This window comes from Manacus vitellinus, unplaced genomic scaffold, assembly GCF_001715985.3.
Source record: "Manacus vitellinus isolate BGI_N305 unplaced genomic scaffold, ASM171598v3 scaffold_8_pilon, whole genome shotgun sequence".
NCBI classification, from domain to species: domain Eukaryota; kingdom Metazoa; phylum Chordata; class Aves; order Passeriformes; family Pipridae; genus Manacus; species Manacus vitellinus.
The window spans coordinates 22,424,163-22,446,115 of record NW_021940864.1 but is presented as its reverse complement, the minus strand read 5'-3'; positions in this window follow the sequence as shown (position 1 = coordinate 22,446,115).

Here is a 21,953-nt window from a genome sequence, read left to right as displayed (position 1 = left end):
CACATCTGTGGTTTTCATATTTTAATCAGTATAGCCTCTCTCTACCATGTACTTATTCTCTGTTTGCTACATGCCTCCTCCCCACCCCTGCAGTTCACTGAGATTACTTGAAAAGACTCCTCTTGACTTCAGACAGGTTGGATGTGGCCTTTTCTTAGATTTCAAGAGATCATTCTACTAGTAATTGGTTACCATTTTGTGTCAGATTTCATCAGTACCATTCAAGGGGGGACCCTGGGGATCTGTATTTTCTCATATTGTTTCTTCATAATTTGTTGCTGTCTTGAGTATATGCCTAAGGAGAAAATAGAAGTTTAGCAAGAGAAAGAATGGTTCAGTATTTTACTCGGCACTTGGGAGATCTACGTTCACTTCTCAGATCTGCCAGAAATGCCCCACGTAGTTTTGAGCAAGTTATTCAGTTACTTTTTCCCTCAGTGCCTGGCTTGTGAAATGGCAATTATGGCACTCCATTTAGTCATGATTCCCTGCCTTGTGAGAAGGCTAATGTGTTCAGGACTATCACTTTCTTGAACACTACAGTACTATGAGCTCCTTGCTTAAAATCGACAGCAAGGAACTGAAATGAAGGAAACGTGCATCACCAACCCTGCAAGACCTTGTTGTTAGGAACAGTGCTTTGTGGCTAAATCTGTACATGTGCCTTGGTGCACAAAGCAAGCTGTACCTGTGACGGAGCATTTCTGACTCACAGTCTGTGAGGGTGACACATTCCTGGCATGACCTCAAGCAACATGGGCCACAGTTTTATGACAGCTATTGAAACATAATTATTCTATTTTACTCCTAGCAGCATTCTTTTAGGAATAGTTTGTCATTTTTCTTATTTCTGTTAGAAGCATCTTTGGTTGTTCTGATATTTCCCTTTTGTGTGCTTGCAAGCCTGGTACGCAAGTAGGGATAATGGAGGGTCCATAATACTCTTTATCTCTGTTTTGACAGGCTGCCCTGACTATTGTACAGGAAGTAGAAATCTCTGTGTTCAGTACTTCAAGAGTTTGATTGCTTCCTTTCTGGAGCTGCTGAGTGTGCCTACCTAAAGGATTGGCTGTAGCTAAGGGATGTGTCAAGCTTATGTGAGCTGTTTAGGTTGCTATTTTGTTCACTAAGCTCCTGTTGTGTCTCATGAGGGTGTCCAATGACACCATCCACCCTGCTGTCCATTTGGGAACTACAAATTGCCCCAGCTCTCACAGAGGTTCTTCTACCCAATACTGGTATTCTATGCTCTCTGCAACCATGCTGCAGAGCCCTGTGTAAGGTTCACTGCCTAATTTCTTTCACTAGTCACTGAGACTTGTAGCAAAGGTGGGGCGAGTGGAAAGGAACAGGAGTGAGTAAACATGTGAACCAAAAATGGCATTTCTGGAGTAGTAGCTCTAAAGTCATATCGACCTTGTAAGCAGATTTTCACTTATGTAAAACAGGGTTGCCAACAGCCAGCTCCTGAGGCTTGGGTCATGCTTGAGCAGAACAGAGTGCTCCTTCCTGCCAAAACTCCTCTTGGGTCACAGTGGTGCAATTTGTGGCTTTCCTCCATCATCTCCCTATCAGCTATGCTCCCCCTTCACAGTGAGCTTATAAACCTGCTCCAAAGCCAACACAGCTCAACAGCACATTGAGACTTGGCATGGGCTGGGGGAAGAAAAGGATATATAACTTCTTTTTGCAGGTATTCTGACATTTTCTCTGAGTCGTACCTCCTCCATGGCCGGAGACAGGGACTTGCTGGTTGGGAGTACTGGAATCTAGCTTGTTTCAGAAAGGTGGCATTTGCCATTCCCCTGAAGATCCTCATACATTTGTTCAAGTTAGAAGTATTGTTATTATTAGCTAGAGCTAAAATGAAAATTTATGGCTCTTATTAGGAGAATATAAGATCAACATAATTTTGGCAGAATTAGAGGACAACTCTAGCTGAAGTGCTGACCTAGATACAGAACAAACTGAGAACATTTTCACTTGGCATCAGCGACAGGAGAGAAACAACTTTGCCTATATTAAGCCATATGCCAAGTACCATAACTTAAGAAGTTCTACATATTGGCAAGCATACAGAACTCATACACTTTTAAAACTAGCAAATGTCTACTTTCAGCTTTATAGAAATTCTAGAAATGTCTAATTGTGATAACAAGTGGAATATGAATTCAAATGGGCTAACATTAAATTTCTAAAACTAGAATGAGCACTTAAACTAGTACATAGCTAGGAACAACTTAAAATGAATTTTAGTGACTCTTAGAAAAACATTCTGAATTCATTTATTATGTATAAAAGTAGCATGTATTTTTACACATACTCAGGCAATTCAGCATATGAGAAATTTTAAATATGTGTTCCTACATAAATTCCATCAGCCCCATTGAATTTATCTAATTGTTTGCTGTTATCAAGTGAGTGGCTGAGGTGACCTGTGGACTTGTATTGGTTCAGTACGAAGCCATGCATTTTCCTTGCTGTAAGACAGACCTGCATACAGAAATATTTACTTTTCTTGGACAGGCAGAGTCTGGCTGTGCTGTCACCAGTCAGTTGTCTGATCACCTATGTCAGCTGTAGTTTAGTTATTACACGTAGCTAATAGATAGCTTCTGATTGTATTAAGAACTGAATGAGAACTTATCTGCATACAAGATAGAATATGAACTGGAACCAGCTCATTACTCTGGAATTAAAAGACTATGATAGGAAGCCTATGGGGAAAAAAAAAAATCTGATTTAACCATCACATTCAAATTGAGCACTAAAAAAGACAAACATTTTCCTCTGAAACTAACTGAGCTGCCTCAAAGACAATCTGCACAATTAGGATCTGAAGAGCCACAGTAACTGAACCTTTGATGTCTGAGTTGATGGAACCAGTTTCCCAAGTAGCAGTTTGCTTTGGGTGTTGACCTGCTGACCACTGAGGAGGGATGGAGGCACCCACACTCCTGTCACACACCACATGTGTTTTGGAAACTCCATGAGAAGGGTGAAAAAGATCTTAATTAATTTTCAGATGTGGGATGGGGGCTATTCACCCATTTGATGAAGATCAAGTGTATTCAGCCTGCTGGGAGGGACTAGTGTCCAAACCCAGACAAGTGTTTCACTATATTTCAGTGGTGACTGGCACCAGGTTAAATCACTGCCATGGAGGGATTTTTTATAATTTACAAACAATTTTTGAGATTTTTTCTTTTACGAGGGAAAGGACATTAATTTTCCTTTCATCTCATCCTCAGAAGGCTGGCATCTTTCTCACAATTATTTTTTGAAGAATTTTACCATAAATTACCATATTTTAACTAAAATACTTTGTTTTTCTTAAAACTGGAGGGAAAGGTATTGTTTTTCCCATACGAGCAATGTCCCCAAAAGTGCTGAACATTTCACCTATTCTTTTAATCAGACTTAGGCAGATACCAAACAAGAAAAAATAGCAAGGAAGAAAATAGGCAAGTGTCAGCAACACTAAGCAGAGGCATTATAATTGTCAGTGCTTGTAATGGCTTCTGGAATAGTAGAAACAAGATGGATCTATTTATCCCCTTTTCTACTCTACTTATTTTATTTTACTTAGACAAATTAATTTTCTATATCTATATTATAATATGATAATTTGAACGGAGAAGATATACTGCTGAAATGTTAGAGACAACTACAAAGGAGCATAGTAGTGACTGAGGATTTCTTTCCCCATAGGAAAACAAAGTTTTTTATTGATATTGTCCCTTTTCTTTTTTCAAGTTTAACGCATATTTTTTCTCAAAATAATTGGAAATAATTTTGCTGCTTCGTTAAGAGTTGAAAGCAAAATATATAAAAATGTCATGCTGATGTACATACATTGTTCTGCCATAGCCTGGGCTGAATGTCCCACTTTTCTCTGAACATGATTAGCATATGCCAAAAAGCTCATGGATGGCCTTATGCAGGATCAGACTGTATAACAACCTTGAGGAGTCTTGCCATGGAGAGATGTCTCCCCATCAGCTTCTTCCCAGCAATAACAAAATGTTAAAATATATCAAGAGTGGTAAACCAAATGTGGGAGAACAGCCATTTCTGAAATGCCCCCGGTGTTGTGGAAAAAACAGGCAACTGCATTAGATCTGTACCAAAAAATAAGGATAATATAATCTATTCATCATCATCATAACATCTCCAGTAGAACTCATCTGAAAAAGGAGTGTTACATTAGGACACACAACAATGGTACAAGAAGTTTGCCAGGAGATTTAACTGGAAAAATGCCTTTCCATTTTCAGGCACTGCCCGCAATGGCAAGAGCAAAAAGAAATTAAATTCAAAAAACTGAAAAAAAAAAAGGGGGGGGGGAAAAACATTTTATCTGGCAGTTCTGCTAGCAGTTGGCTAACATTTTTATGCCATGTAGCTATGTGGTTTCTCTGTTCTGGTAACCCCTGCCTGAGCATGGCCTATATAGAAATGCTTGTTGATCTCATGAGTCATTCCCAGGAGATGGCAAACATGACTAAAAGACTGGAATACAAGACACATGCTACAGTATGAGAACCAAAAGACCTGGAGGGTGATTGAAAAGCTGTCAAGAGATTAACTGTGCAGTGACTGTGCAAGGAAAAGGACATGAAGGAAAGATGCAGAACATGATCACAGTACCCTTTTGCTTCTGTTCCCTTCCAAAGCTGCTGCTTGAGAGCGAGGAGTCCATTGCAATCCCACAGAGAGCTGAAAGAAGAGGCAGTTTTCTCACTGGTCCCAAGCTCAACACAAGAAGACCACTAATAGTCCCTCTGGCATATAACTACCATTATCCATTACACACATAATAGTTTGCTTGGCACAGGGTTGACATTGTCTTGCTATTTATGAAATCAATAAAAGCTTTTTTGTTTATTGAACATATGTTCTTGGTTAAAAGGTTTATTGAAGCACACTTGTCCTTCCTAAAACATGTGGATGTCTTTTGGGACAAACAGGCAAATTTTCACTGTCACAGAAGGTCATGTTCAACAAGAAATACCATAGCATATTAACAACACATGTACAGCAGCTTCAACATTGATAATATGCCATAATAGCTATTAAAGTTCATTAAAAGGGTTGTAGGCTTTTTGTGAATTGGTGCATGAAGAGGTACTGTGTCACATTTAATGTCCCTGTACCCTGCTTTTGAAGATATAAATGTCTCCACACACTTGCCCAATAGATGGAGGTACTGACCACTCACCTCTCCTTCTCTACTCTGCTACGAAGAGCTTTCTGCTATTCTGCCACCCAACGAGTAGGCATTTGCCTTTAGAAATGTCCAAACCAAAATATGCATTGGTAACACAAGGCAGAAATTTCTCACATGTTTCAAACCATGCCCTGACATGTTTCCATTTTTCTTTCCCTCTTCCAGAATTCATGGTTATTATTATATATTGGTCTGTAGCTCAGAAGATATTTTTCTCAGATTTCCACTTACTGAGAAGCCTACCACCATGAGAGCAGATAAAATCAAAATAACAGTAGTAGTAACAGACCGTGTAATGTCTACAATATGGGACTGTGGAAAGTGGGGGAGATGCAATACTTATGCAACCAAATGAGTTTTGAAACATCTTGCTATCAGAGACTACTCCAGTACTTTGTAAACCATATAGCTTAAAGCTTCAGGGAGAGAAATATGGAAACGTGTTTTCAGGTTCTGTTCAATATTTCAACAGAAGAGAAGCAAATAAAGAGAAAAACTTAGTCAATATAGGTCAATTATGCTTTTAAGAGAGGATGCATTCATTTAGAACATAAAAAACCCTAAAGCTGCTTAAATCTAAAAGGCATAAGCTAATATGTCATTCAAAATTTTTAAAATATTCTATTTTACCTAGTTTTTGTTTTATTGAAAAAGAAAAACCATGAAACTAATCAATTATTAGTATATGTCTACCAGAGGCTGGCTGCTGTATGACATGTCCTGTTCTCTTTCTTTCACTTTTAACACATTTCTGTACTTAAACTCCATCTTATTATCTCCCTCTGATTCTGCACCTTTCCTTTTACTTACCCTTAATCTAGCAGTGAAGGATGATAAGAAGACATTTCATATAGATGTGCTTGTTTGTTTGCTTGGACAACAGAGATAACATTCTCAGCTATGTTTTTTAAACAGCGTTCCCAACCCAGAATTGTGTAAAAAAGCAGCATACAGGTTGGTATTGAAAACTAATTCTACATTACCAAAACCAAGTTTTAAAAGCACAGCAACCTATTCTATAGCAAGTTATTGTAGTGAATAACTTCAGTAAGTGTGGGCTGTTTGACTTTATGTTATAAGCTTTTGAAGCTAAAAAAGTACACTAAACATATTAGCGATAAATATATTACCATGGATTTATTAATTTTATAATGTGGATCAGATGGCCAATTATCATTTCATCTTTCTCTATGCAAAACTTAGTAAGAACAAATTGTAGTGGACCTAAGCAGTTGCTTAGCATTTATTTGTTAGCACAATTACATTCAAAGACTTGTCTTCATTTCCTAAAGGCCAAGTTATATATATGTGTTCATATATATATATGAACATATGAACATATATACATATATATATATATATGTGTTCAGCCACAGCGTCACTGAATTTCCATTTCTGTCAGTAGTACAGTCAATGGAAACTTCACTATATTCTTGCATTTTTCTGTTTGGAAGAAAGAAAAGCAGATTTGGCAGTAAAGGAATGTTGCAGCAGAAAGATTTACAAGATAAGAGCTGGATAGAAACCAAGACTGTCATTGTACCAAAAAAGTAATCTAAATGGGTTTTATTTTAAATTTAAAATGTGTTTTAAATTTAACTGCAGTTTCAGGCAAGAATTTCTTTGCTTTATGTAACAGTGGCTAGTAGTAGTGAGTTTTACTTTGGAGAATTCAACTTGAATTTACTTTGGGTTTGTGAAGACTTTTTCCTTACCTTAGCACTCTCAGTATGGACAGAAGAGGGTTTCTTTTTGAAAAGCATCAAAGAAATTGTCATTTCTTGACAGACTGGCATCTAGCAGCGACTATTACCAGCCAAATATTAAGCAAACTTCTCTACCACACAGAAATTTAATTTTTCTAGTTGCAGCAATTTCTGTGACATGTATGGCAGGATGCTGAAGTAAGGTTTCAGATTTCCTAGTTATAGCAGATGTTAAACATACGATGGCTTCATATCTTTAGGGGGTTTTTTCTGAAATTACAGAGCTTTTAAAAGTATTTCCTTCTGGATTCTTAGGAAAATCTGAGAAAGTCTGACCTGAGTCCAGCAGGGATACCTGTTTGGGAGAAGGCATCTGTGTACTTCAGCTTTGTATCCCTGTTGTCTGGAGCAGTGACTCATGAAATACATGTACCTACAACATGCTGGCTCTGGTGAAAACCCTGCTGACTCCCTCCCTGTAAGCTTCTCAGTGGATGTCCAGACCTGAGGTTCCGTGGGTTGATGCGTTGACCACAGCCCCTCATGCTGACCAATGGACACTGGGTACTTATGGATCTGGGAAACCCTGTCAGCTGAGTTCTCCTAGACCCATGTAGATTTGCCCTCCTTTCATGAGAATATTTTTAAGTTGATATTCCTTCCCATGTCAGAAGCAAACAGGTCAACCTTCCAAAAATAAATTGCCTCTTTCCAGTCGTCGCTATTAAAGAAGTTGGAAAGAGTGTAGGAAAGCAACATGCCATAGTCTCAACGGATGAGAAGTGGGTACCAAACCACTTGAGGTGCCTTGGAAAATCCCAGACACTTATGAAATCAAGCAACTCTCAACTGTCATCACACGCTCCAGCAAAGGCTGTACGTTTCTCATTTGCAGGCTCCAGACTGTCTCTTGTTTTAGCATGGGAACAGAGCTGCTTCAGGGAACAACAGCACGTTCCTGGTGCATTACAATGTAAAACTCTTGCTGGTCTGAAAGTGCCTATGGCCTGAAATATGGGGACAACAGATCCCACTGAAGATAGGTTCATACTCTGGCTGTCAAAATGTTTCTCAGGGACTGGGCTTCCTGTTCAAGCTTTTGCTATATTCCCTGTTTTGCATTTTGCCACTCATTTTTTCCATTCTTCCGCTCCTAGCTATTTTTCATTAATATCTCTGGTCAGCAGGAACCTACCCTGCTTCAACTTTACAAGAATTTTGACAATTGAAATTCACCCCATCATGTGTGTCAAAGAAAATCCCAACGATTCTTCATCTATTACTAACTGTGAATTGCTGAGACATCTGACACAAATTATGGATTCAGCTGGCAAGAACAGGAATTTGCTCAATGAAAATTAGTTCCTCACAGAGTCTTTTTCATCCATGTAATATTTATAAATGTAAGTTTGAAGATTGGTAAGAACTCTTTGTTATCACTTATTATCAACAAAAGCTTGATTTCCTCCACTGTTTTCAAAACAGATGGAAAATTAATTTCCCTGAATTCTCATTTTTAATGGGATTGTATCAATTCTGATACAAAATTGCAAAATAGTAATACTTGAATGACTTAGAATGGAAGATTACAGCCTAACTCTATCAGTTTATTTTCACTCTTCCCATTTCCCTTTCATTGTTATATTACATTTTTTTCATGTTAGAAATGCTGCTACTGGGTGGTTTCTATGTCTACGAGATTCAAAATGCAAGAATTTGTCTTGGAATTGAATTTTTTTTTTCACCAGCTCAGAATGCGATCACAGCTGAATCATCCCAGTAATTGGTCTTGTATCTGGTCTTGTATCAGGTTCCAAAGAACTGCAGTTCATCTCCATCTGCAGAGAGATCTATCTTCACTATCTTCATCCCAGGCTGTCTGAACCTGTATTAGTACCCATCTGCCACACTGAGGAACTTTTATTGGGGGCCCATATGACTCTAGGTAGATGGAGTGCAATTACAGATCATCACTGATTTCAGCTCTAGGGTGCCTTCTGCCAACATTTCCTTAGGATGCAAAACCCCATATTTCAAGCTCTTCCAGGTACTGAAACTAGAGTCACAGGTCACTCAGTGTTCTTCCTGACTAGTCTCACTTCTTGGAGCTCCACCTATGCATGGGAACTCACACTTCATTATTTATTTCCTCCAGGATAGCAGAGTAAAAAAGAATGCAAGGTCAGTTTAATATCTTAGGAAATTATACACAGAAATATGTCTCCACAGCAGTTCTCATCCCTGTCTGTGAGTCTGAGACAGCAGACACAGCAAGAGCTGTGATGGAGACCTTGCTGTACTGCAAATCCCCATTTACATGCCCTCTGGATATGCTCAAGCTCACTGAAAAGTAAACACAGTTCTGCAATGCCTGCTTATAACCTCAGGGTCCGACTGTGTCCCACATCTCTTTTTTACTGGCATCTCAGTGTCCCAGTAGTTTGCCCTGGGTTTCCACAGAAGAGTGTGCATCTTGTTCAAACACTGTGCTTTGTGACAGCAAACAACCCTTAACAACACCTTGTAAAGTCTTATGAAAGCAGTACTGTCAGATGCACCTTGTTAGCTGTCCAAAAAACTGTAGCCCTAGGAAGAGACTTGATCCAGCTGCCATAAATATTAATGTAAATGCAGTAAAGGCTGCCACAGTGTACAGCCAGGGTTGCTGAGAGGCCACCTATGCCCAGAGGTGGAGAAATATCAGCATCAACATTTCATAGGTCTGTGCCTTCTCTTCAAGTCAGGATATCATTGTGGTTAGAGGAAACCATGAAGTACAGGAAGGGTGGAACGCAGATCCATAAGCATAGGTGTCTACTGCCATTTTACATGCAGTTTGTATGTCTCTCCCTCTCTCGTGTGCCTGTCTACCCTATTTGTCTTTAATCCATCTGCACCAAACTCCACCCCTCATGCCATCCCTCGTGCTTTCATAGCATGAGTTCTCCATCAGTGATAATGTCCTCCTTGTGCACCAGACCAGGTGTTCATCAATACTCTCCCTGCCTGTGTGGGATAAAATCTTTCCACATCATGGCTTGTATGCCGGGGTCATCATGCAAATGACAGAGGTTGTGGCTGGAAGAAAGCATGGTATTTGTTGACACTACTTGCATTTCTCTTTTTCCAACCCACCTCAGTGGTTCTGAGTGCCTACCTTGATGTATGTGGTTATTCTCAAGCCTCTTTCAGAAAACAGTTGCATTAAGCACAGAATTAAGAGCTATACATTTTCTTGTTGCTGAAATCATAAGGTTTAAAATTTATTTGCTCAAGTAAATTCTTGTACCAAAATGTCAGTATTATGTTTTAGCCAAAAGCTGGTGCCATGTCTTACCTCAATCTCCAAGACAATTTTCCAACATGTTATTTAGGAGTGAAGGAATTGCTACATAGATGAAGGTTCAGAGTCCTTTGGCCCTGAACAGCATCTGCTTCTGGGTGCATCAAAGAAACCCTGAAATTGGCACTCCTACCACCCACACAGGGCTTCTTTTGGCAAGTGAGATGTGAGAAGTCTGATTTTAAAGGCAAGGCCTAAGGATGTTGCTAACTTCTCCTGTGATTAATGCTAATGAAAGTGTTTTTCAGATGTGTCCACTCGGTGTCTAACTTGTGTATGAGTTGTGAGTTTTTGGTCTGAGTGAAACCGTCTTGGCAGAGGGTTACAGTTCCGAGCTTGGGAGCAGGGAATCAGGGATGCTTTTGCCCTCACCATGCCCTGAGGAGGATATGCTCAGTTGCTTTTTTGGATGAATCTGAAGATGGGATGGGGGTGATATTTGTTTCTGGATTTTGCCTTGTTTTCCTTACCTGATCAATGTATTGTGGTGCATATCTCTATACCCAAAGTCTGGTAATTGGAAATTATACAGGTCAAAGAGAATGAGAGCTGCTGTGTGTGTTGGAACCATGATGATGCTGGGGATTAGTGACTATCAACCATTTTAGTTTCAGCAGTTTTTCTGAGGCTTGGCAGTTGATTCCTTTTCAGTCTCTGCAAAAAGTGTTTTGTGAAAAAAGAATGGGTCTCTTCATAGTGCATATTCCAAGAGCTGATGGATTTATGTTTTGTGCCAGAGGTGCACTTGGGTAGACACAGTTACACTGACTGGTTTACTGTGTAGGGAAGGGAAATTTTCCTTAGTTGTGGTGTAGAGCTTGCAGCTCTGGCTTCATTTTATTTCTGTTCAGGAAGTTATTCCAGGTTCTTTTATTGGTGTTTTGAGTTCCTCTTTTGATCAACATAATCTTTTCTTTAATTAATGTTTATCCTTCCATAAGGATAATCTGTTCTTTGGGCAAACTATTTAATGACTTTTTATTCTGGGGGAGTGATTTGAAACGCTCTTAACTAGATGCTACATGGAAAACATTTGGAACTGCATTCTCTCTGCTCAGTAATTTAGCCTTGGTTGAGGTTTGGTAACATTTCCCCCCCCCCCGAAAGACAGTGTAACTCACAGCATTTAATGCCATGCTCTTTGTGGCCCACTTGACAGGTTTTATTACAATGGTAGATAATTTATTTTCCATCTTTATTGTCTCTAACAGAGATGTAGATAAAGAGTTTGAACTGGTAGTTCATGGCTCATGTTTTATTTCAAATATTTTCCTCCCATGACTTTCTATGACTCACCCTATATAAAACATGTAAGTTTGGTACTGTTGCAATTTCTCCTAAAGAGATGTGTTTCTTGTGAGGGATAGTTTCTTCTCCATTTAAGCAGTACTGGGAATTAGAAAATGAATATTAATTTTCAGTAAGCAGCACATGGAAGTTCTGGGATCCACAGAACTAACAAAATCAGCCTTTTGATGTAACCTTAGGTACTACCAAGAGTACAAAATAGCAAAGAACAGTCATATAGGAGGTGTGGTATGACAAAATTTGGGGTAAGTGGTCTGGGCTTGGCTCTGAGTTCCCAAATTTCTGCACCAGCTCCCTTCTGCTTTGCTCTGGGTTGAAGTGTGGGACACAGAGGGCAAGTGGCAGTGTCAAAGCCTTAGCAGATCAGCTCTTCTTTGACCTATATTGTGCAGAATATGTGTCCAGTGGTGATTATTCAGATCCCATCAAGACCCTCAGAGAACCTCAGCTTTGGACCTGAATGGGTTGGACAGGAGCTGACTCTCTCCAAACTGCCCCTTGACTGAAGCAGCTTTGCTCCTGGGATGGCACCCAGTTCTCGAGGTTTGCCACTTGAGTTTCACAAGACCTGTTAGTTTCTTTTTTCAGGCCCTATGAAAGAGACTTTGGGAAAAGTTTTGCCACTTAGTTATCACCAGGCCTTTACCCTGAGGCTTACAGAGAGATAGACAAACCTCTAGGGAATGGGGCAGTGCAGAGTTCTGTCCCATCTCTGGCTGTCATCTTTAGGCAAAGAATTTGACAAATAGGCTGAAAACTGTGTGGTTTGGCTGTGAACCCTCATCATTCCTCCTTTGTTCTCAGTTGGGTTTTCTCTCGGAGCATTCAGCATTCAACTTTTGCCTAAAACATATGTGGTTCTTCCACCAGTTTGATTTCTGTTGATGGTAGATGTCTTTTTACTGTGAGAACTAGGGGTTCTTGGTCTGTATTCCAGGTGCTTTTGGAGTAAAGGCTGCATTTGTCTCCTGTGTTCAGTTATTGTATAATGCCTAGGAAATGAGACAGGGCTTGGCCCTCACTGAGTCTCTTTTCAACTGAGTCTTTGTTAGGAATGTTGTGAAATTTCTGGCCTTTCCACTTTGCTTGTTCTCTGCATCTGAGTGAGCAAATGTATCTGAAGCAGGTATCTGAAAAACTTGGAATCAGGCGCAAATGAGAGTTTTCACTCCAAAAGATGCAAAGCAAGACCTAAAAATTATTCAGATTATTTAGAAGTTTCCAAGATAAATTTTAGCCTGACCCTGAAGATCTGGTGGAAGTAACTTCAGAATCATGCAACCTCTGCAGACCCACAGAGGGCAAACAAAGTGGCCTAAAGATGATACAATCAAAAATGTAGGGAATAATTTTAAAAAGTGTAGAATGGAGATGGGAAATTATCAACTGACAAAAGGAAATTTTCATTGAAAAAATCTTGATGGAAAAAAATGAACAAACTGTATATGGAAGACAAAGATGATGCATATTGGCTAAGATAGGTTTGTCAAGTATAAATAATGTTAAACTGGTTTGTTTTCCTTCTGCAATAGGGATAACATATGCCCTTTCCTTTGTGGAAAGGGCAAAAGCAAGAGTTTCCACATTCCTTTATTCTAGCCAGGCCTTCCCTAGCACTATTTCATATTAAAATTTAGGGAATCATGGTTTAGATGACTGGTTTTTAGTTTTTTCAAATGTAGAACCATGAGGAACCTCACAATACTCCATAGTAAATTTTAATTACTGAGAATATGCCTATTTCTCCCTGCTACATTTCAGAAACCCCTTAAAGGTAGCACATATCAAAGCCTAAAGACAATAGTTTCAAAATCACTGGTTTCCACAAAACTACCACAGGGACAGGGCAAAACTGGTTGTACCTATGACTACAGAGTAGCCCCCAGTCCACTATGAAATGTAAAACATACAGAGATGTGGTTTCTCTGGAATCTCACCTAGAGTTGCTGTGCCACTAGGTAATGAGCCAAAAGTACACAGGCCTCTGGAGTCATAAATCATTACTTGGAATGCTAGGAAGCATTCTCCAGAAATTATCTGAGAGGATTAATAAGCTAATTGAAGCTGAACTCTGTTCAACACTGTTGTCGAACATATCAACACTGTTGTTCTGCTGGCAATAAAGCAAATACTGTTCTTGTAAAAGCAAGACTATAGACTGCAATACATAAGAAATGACCATTCTGTTCTACTCAGTGCTTGGTAACTGATGGAGAAAGTCAAGAGAAGAGCAGCACAAATGACTAGTGATCTAGAAAATAAAACTTATGAAGGAAGATTGAAGGAACTGGGTTCTCAGACTGAAGGAAAAGAAGACTAAAAAAGTCAGGAAGATCTTTTATGTCCTTAAATACATGTAAGGTTGCTTTACAAAGGAAATTAATAAATTATTTCCCATATTTACAATGAAAAATAATAGGGTTAAGTTACTGCAAGGGCTATTCAAAATAAACGTTAAGGAAATCATTACAATATTAAGGGTTGCAAAGTGTACCCTTTGGGTTCCCCAAGGCTGCAGATCTTTGAAACACAAGTCTGTCAGGAAAGGCTCAAGTACACGTGATTCAGCCATAGGCCAATGGACTGACTGGTCTCAGAAGTCTCTTTACAGCCTTTATTTCTAGGAGCTTGTGAAGTTGCTCAGCTTAAGCTAAGATAATATCTGATAGTGGATTTCAGCCAACCCATGTGGCCAGCTATCTTCAGTTAAAGAGATAGGATAATTTACAATAAGCAATTCTTTATAATACTGATTTATAGCACTATTTCACTTGAAAATTACATGGATGAGACTATTTATAAATCCAGATTGTAACTGCTATTTGTTTTGCACCTGGGTTATATTTTATTTTTGTCTTAAACTTTTTGTGACTTTGTCCATTTTTACTGTTATAGATCTGCTTGTAAATCATTATGTGCCTTGAAAATGTTGACTGGACTCAAACGGAAATAGTACATCTGAGTAGCTTTTTTAGTCAACAGATTTTGTTGCCTCACTTTTCACACACTTCTGACTGTTTATGTACACACTGAAGAGCACAGACTCCACCACTGATTCCTGAGGGATTCCATGGAAGTCCCTTCTCGATTGAGAAAATTTTGTTTTCTATTATCCAATCAGATACCAATATATAAATTATCTGGCAGCTTAACTCTTTTGAAGAGCTTCAAAGGAATCCAAAAGACACATTGTGACTTTTCTCTACACAGTATGGGACCTTTTCTAACATATCATATTTATCTCTGTAACTATTGGTCTTAGCCTGTGCCATGTCCCTGAGTGGAAGTCAGGATTGCTGATCTGTTTCCTGGATTAAAAATTAGTGTCACATCTATCATCATGCATTCCTGTGGCACCACAGCTGAGGTATTATGTCTAGATGGATTATATATCCAAGTAGTAATTTCATGACTCAATATCTGAGTTCTAGCTATATTCAGAACCCTAGTCTGAATACTTTCTGACCCTGCCAACCAGCCTTTATTCATACTGGGACCTCTGAAGTATCATTTACTCATTCTCTAGTTTTAGGAAATTTCTCTGCCATAAAGGCTAAAGTCCAACACAGTGGACGCTAAAGCTTTTCTGCAGCCTTATTGCCATGGCCTGGTTGCCTGTCTTCCTTGCTCATTTTAGTCCTCAATATCATATTAGTCCCACAGACGTTTGGCTGGTTTCCATTAGGGGAAAATACACCATGCTCGATCTGACAGCTCGAGGGAGGCAAGTGTGCCACAGCTCCATGCCTCAGGTCAAACCAGTAGTGAGATTGAAAATGTATACCCAGTAGGTATAGGCACACAAAGCACCTCAAGTCACTGAAATCCTTGCCTTTTCCTTCCTTTTTTTCCTCCTCTAAACATCTTATCATAAGTCATGAGCAATTCCAAACAGCTCTTCCAATAACATGTCCTACAGCCCCAGACAGTGACTCCCACAGTTCAAAAGGAGATCTGGAGAGCTGCTTCTGATGAAACCTTGTGATGGGTTTCAAGTCTGGACACTGGGGCTGAAGTCCTCTAGGTACAGCCCTGAGAGGAACCTGGAACCATGGCTCCTTCATTCTTTGGGGATCCTTGATTTGCCCTTGTGCCTCTGTGCTCTTCTGGCTTCTGGAGATGGACCTCTGGGAGGTTGATGGTCCCTGTGATGGGTCTGAGAGAAGCTGGGCAGGGCATTATATGCCCCCCCACACCCTCTGTCCTCTATGGGTGTGCAAATGAGCTTTCCTTGCATAATCTAATAATTTTCTGCTTCCGATATATTTAAAAATATTTAATATTAGCTTTTGCCTCTGGTCACTTGCTCTCAAAAATCTTTTCTCTTGTCCAACTTATGTATGTTTTCACATTTAATTTGACAGACATCGCCTTTATTCCTTGCTTGAAATAACCTATTTTTTTTCTTGTAAACTTTTGTTAGCTTCTGCTGCTTAACTACACTGACTTCTTTGGCTTATCGGGGTATTTCAGAGTTTTTATTAATTAGAGAGACATATTTATTCTCAATTTTAAAATGGTGTCCTTAAGAAACCTCTGGGATGCCAATAAGCATATTATCCTCAATTTCTTTTAAATTTCTTATCAAACAGCCTCTTCATTTTTTTCATAAATCTCTTTTAAAAGTAATAATTAAGTCCATATTGTGGGGTTTGTGTGTGTCTTTGTCTCTTTTGTTCCTGCCAGAAGGCTGGATTTAATACATTATGAGCCTTTGTATGGAGTTCTACGTAAACAGTTACCCACTGAACCACATGCACTGCTGTGCCTTTGCTGCAGGTCCTCTAAGGTCATGGCTACAGCACGACTTTAATCACTTTAATTAGTTTGTGACAACTCTGAAGAGGATGGTCTCCCTTTTTCTCCCTACTGCTGCTCCTTCCCCCTGGATCAGGAAACAGAACTCCATAAAACTATGTAACACTTAACAGTTCCATTTGAAGCCCACTGCCTTTCACTTTGGGAACAGCATGTTAAGCAGGGAGTCGAACCATCTAAAGCTCCAGTTCAGCTCCCTTTCAGGTTTGGCTGGGGCTGAAAGTGCTGCCATGAGCAAAACTTTAAAAACAAGACTTAGGCTCAGCTCTCATCCAGGTTTCTGGTCCCAGCTTACTGCAAACCCATTGGACAACATGTCCTTTCATCCATCACTTGCCATGCTTAAGCAAGAGGGCCTACAACTGGCTTCTAAAAAAGCCAGTATAAAAGTAGAGGCGGTTTATCAGGAAGAGGTTCAGCACCTGTTGGAGGAGCAGCCTTTCGCACTCTTCCACAGTTTCAAAGGAAAGGCTTTGGCCTCTGCAGTTGGTAATTTTATTGCAAAGACAAGGAGATTGAAAACAGCACACTTCTTACCAACTTTGGCAAAAGCAGTTGAAAACAACTTCAAAGAAGGACACTCCCCGTCCAGGCTCAGAGTGCAAAACATCCCTTTGTAGGGAGTTAAACCAGACCAATGAAACGGGGGAGAGACATTTTCTTTGATCATTTGTTGCTCAGACAAACTCCTGGGTAACAGTTTCTAGGTTAATTAAATGTTACTTTGTACTGACAACAGCTGAGTTTGTGTTCAGGCCTAAGGATTTTTTCGCATGGCTGAAAGCTTGAACTGCTTCATTGTCATGGCATAAACCACAAGCCTTCCAGCTACGTAACACACAAACATAATAGCAAACAGCAAGGTATGAGATTTGCCTTCTTAGCTTGAGTATTGGTTTTAGGGAATGAGCTTCCCATGTCAAGAACTGGTTATCATCTTCTCAAAACCCATTTCTTTTCTTCAGGGAAAGAAGCATGCATTCAGTTTTCATAAACTTTCCCTTTTTTTTTTTTTTCAACTACTCAATGATCAGACTGGCTCAGTCAACTTGCTTTCTCTACAAGAAGGAAGAAATTCCTTTTATGATTAAGATTATGTATGGAGGGCTCTGGTTGCTCTGCTACTTTCCTGTTGCTTTCCCATGTCTGTACGTCAAGTCCTGCAAAGCTTAATGATAGTACAAAAATCCTTCTGTCATGGGAAAAGTGTTGTTTCTATGCAGCACTACTTAGTCCATGTGAAATAGTTCCTGTCATAGCACAACAATTAAGACAGAAGTTCAGCTGTTTCTTGGGCAGCCCTCCTCTACCTGTACTTTATTCTGTGCAGTTGTTCCAAAGATTTCAAAAGGTCTCAACCACTGGAATGAACCGAGCCTAAAAATACCCTGTGGTGCTATGTATGTCAAGCCCCTGGTGACAAGCCTGACTTTGAATGCTACCTCTTGAAAACTGTTTCTTTCTATAGACAAAAGCTAGAGACACTACAGGTAGCATTAGATACTGTAATGCAAATACTAATTAATGTTGGGCAGCATCTCCAGAACAGACCCAATGCAGCCAGATATGTGGAGGTTTAACTGACAAATGGATGTTGGGGTTCTAATTTCTAATATATGCATGTGGCAAAGCACATGCTAAGTGACCTAGCATATGTGGGGTACTCCTATTCACAGATTTGCCAACTGCACATGTCCAAAAATCAAAAATTAGGCTCTTTCTTTGTTTAAAGGGGTTAGTTTTAAAATAATTGCATTTAAAAAAAATGAAAAACCCATGACCTTTTGCTTGTTTGAACCCTTTAATAAAAACCAAATGACAATTCCCAGCTTCTTTTTAGCTCCTGACAGCTAGAATCTGAATTACTACTTTTAATCAATTCTGCGATTGTCCTGTGTCCCCTGGGCTGTGGGAGTCAGGGCTCTAAGAGACCCTCTGGTAGCATGACAATTACAATAAAATGCCTCAGTTCCACAGAGCACACCCTTGGCAGCCGAAGGGAGATCTGCTTGTGAATTTCCTTCTAAATAGCTGTTGGATTAAATTCTCTTCTGCTTCAGTTATTTACATTCAGAAAATTGTGTGCTTCTCCAGGGATGGGCTCAGGCCTCTCACACCAGCACAGGCAGCCCTGCTTTCAGTCTGACCAGCAAGGGCCACAGGAAAGCCTTACCAAGGTTTGTTCCCACTACAACACAAGATTTCTGCTGTTCTTGCATTTGGGAAGGTACAAACAGCTGACACTGTGGTTTCACACAGGACCTTTTCCAATGGAGCCACTCTCTTTTAAGGTATCTGAGTGCTTTGCAACCCTTTTGAGCTGGTATTTCCAGAGAGACAAACTGCAAGTCAACTTTTAATTCAGTGGGGGGGGAATGAAAGCCTCCTGATGCTGTGACCACCATGTGTGTTTCTACACAGACACACTGAGCTCAGGATGTCTATTTCAGTGGAGGTGAAGTGCTGGTAATTTTTACCATAAAGACCATAAAGGTAAAATGTAGGCTGTGTGAGCATGTGGCCAACCTTAATAACTCACACTCAGTTACACAGCACCCCACCTCTATGAGATCTCTATCAGGGCTGTTTTATTCCAAGGTAATAATTTTAAGTATCTATCACAGGACCAGGACCCTTGGGCAGAGGCAGTACAAATGCAGCTCTCCAAAGCACAGAACCAGGCTGGAGGAGGCATATCTCAGAAGGCCAGTGAAGCTCCAGTCTGTGTTCCCAGAAGTATTCTTGCTTTTTATCCAAAGACTAGAGTACAATGTGTAAGCAGACCTGCTCTTTGCCCTGAGAGCACTCCCTCATCCCTTGGCTATGGGCTCTTTCTTGCTGATTTTCTCTGATGTGGTTTTGAACATCCTCCAGCTGAAAGCTTAAAAGGTACGTGTCTCATTTCCTGAGCATGTGTTCAAGCTGCTAATTTAGAATTTAAGTATTACCACCAATGCCTTTTTTTTGCTTTTAAAGGATGCAATGAACACGTTTGGTTCTGCAAGGCAAGATGCCTTGCACTAGCCCTCAAAAGAGGACCCAGGTTTGGATGACTGAGGTCTGGAGGAGGGGACTAGCTCCAGACCTTTCCCAATGTGTCTCCTGGTGGCAAACTGCAGAGGCTCCCTAACCCACAGTATCCTCTTTAAAGGGTGTCAGACTTTCCCTGTCTGCTGTATCAAAAGTATGAGCTTCAGGTTCTGGCTTCTATGGCAGGAGCCCTGACTGATGCAGCCTTGCAGTCCCTTAACATACTCAGGAATTCAGAGACAGTGGGGCAGGCAAAGCATGATGGACCATGAATCCACTTTCAGCCCCTCAGATTCACAGACCAGCACTCTGATGGCTTTCCCTCAACATCCAACTTGGATAGAGGTTTGGCTTTGAATTTGGAGTTATTACCTCTTGCTGCTAGGGAGTGACAACAGAGCATTTAAAAGGAAATTAAGAGTGGTTTAGAGCCTTTGAAATCATTCAGTTGAAATTTAATAGAAATTATGCTTCTGGTATCACGATTAAAATACCACCAGAAAAATATACATTTACTGAAATTACACATTTTAATAGACTGCTATTGCATAGCAAGAGTCTGATTAGTTTCTTTTTCAATAAGTCATCTAAGACTTTTCCACTCACTGAAGATGCTAATCTGACTTGGCAGTCTCAAAAGAGAAAGCATGTTTTTAATGCAAAGCAGTCTTGCATAAGGCTTTACTTTCAGGACACTGTTTTTATAGGAAAAAAAATTGCCATTGCTAAGAAAACCTTGTGCATTGTCACACTAAATAACAATCTGCTTGCTGAAGGAATACTAAGTACTCTGTTCCAATATGTAGGAAGAAATAATATTTTTACTTCAGCATGAAAAAATTCTCAATCCCTTCATGTTTCAAGGTAAGACAATCATCTTGCCTGTTGCAGATAGAAAGAACTTTTTCTGAACTGACATTAGAAGAATATTTTCTCATTTCAGGACAAATATAAAAATGACGTTCCTCCTGAGGTTGAGTATTTGATGAAGGCAAAAGAAGAAGATATAACAGATATACATTTATCTTGTCACAGACAAAGTGTGCTTTAATATCTCAGTATGATATCACATCCAAATAGCATTTCAGATTCCCTGAGCAATGTAACAAGCCAGCCAAGTCGCCAAAAAATTCTAGGGGAATCACCATACAGGTCAGCATGGGAGTGGGATTATGCTCTGAAGATGGTAAAATCTATGTTTATTAAAAATTCCAGGGCAACTCTTTGCTGCAGGACCTCTCCTGCCTTTTTAACTTTTATGAAGCTGATGCCTGCACAAGTAACATTGCTCCATGATCATCTGGACTGATAAAGCCTGGTTTCATGTGGATTCACCTCCCTACTTGAGCCATTCTGCAGATTTTCTAGAGGGTCCCCATCTCCTCCTTTCTCTTCTCCTGTACTGCAGACGTACAGCCCTGCTTTGCATTTTGTGCTCGGCTTTCCCCCACTGCCATCTCCAGGCAATGCCTTTGGCACCCCAAGTCACTGTGGCAGCTGGCAAGAGCTTCAGCCCTTTGCAGCAAGCTGGATGAGTATAAAGTTGCTAGTCGGGTGGGAGAAGCAGCATCAGTGGTTGTACCGAGCCAGGCACGCTCAGATCCAGAATCTTCAACCCTGCTTTTCCATCAGTGACACCCTCCCTCATATCAGGGAACGAGGCAGATACTGATATCATACCTTCCTTCAGCACTAGCCAGAGCCTGTGTGAATTTGTCTGTGAGGGACACTGTGCTTTGTTCACAGGATTCTTTGTCCTTAGAAATATTTCACAACTATGAAAGGAGAAAAATTGCTCATACCATGAGTTCTGTCTGCAAATTCTCTCCCTCTTCTTGGCAGTGGAATTTATTAGTGGTGCTTTGGCACCATCATGCTCTCCTAGGATGAAAAGATCAGTTGTTTTAGTTGTTTCTAATTAATACACAATTTTAAATAAGTTTTCCACATAAATTAGACTTTTACACTCTTCAGTAGTGCCAGATGGACAGAGCCATCTGTCAGAGATTAACACTCACTGAAGGACCACTAGTATTAAAAAAAAAAAAATAATGTAGCATCCCAGAAAATTTTTGCTTTGTACATTGGTTGAACAAACAATTGCATGTGAAGATGCTCGTTTTCAAAGATCAGCATTTACGACTGCTTGTATAACACTATTGAATTTGAAACAAGAGATTGTTGGATGATTAACCCATTTTTACAGCTTGGAGACATTTCTGAGACATCCTCTGATCTAGGATGATCCTGCAAAAAAATTGGAGAGCTAGAGATGGCATGGCCATCGTACAGCCACGGACAAGTCACAAACAAATCGTGGACTTCTGTGAGAAAGAGTGAAGCCCTGAATAAAGTGTCTTTCCCTTTGAATTGAGAAGAAAAACCTGTATAAAAGTTAGCAAAAACTTTGTTTAGATGATGAGCATTGCCATTACCCTTACAGGTTCCCTCCTGGAGATCTTGTTTGTATTGTCCCTCCTTGCTGTCCCACCACCAGCCAAAGCTTTGCCCCAAGAAG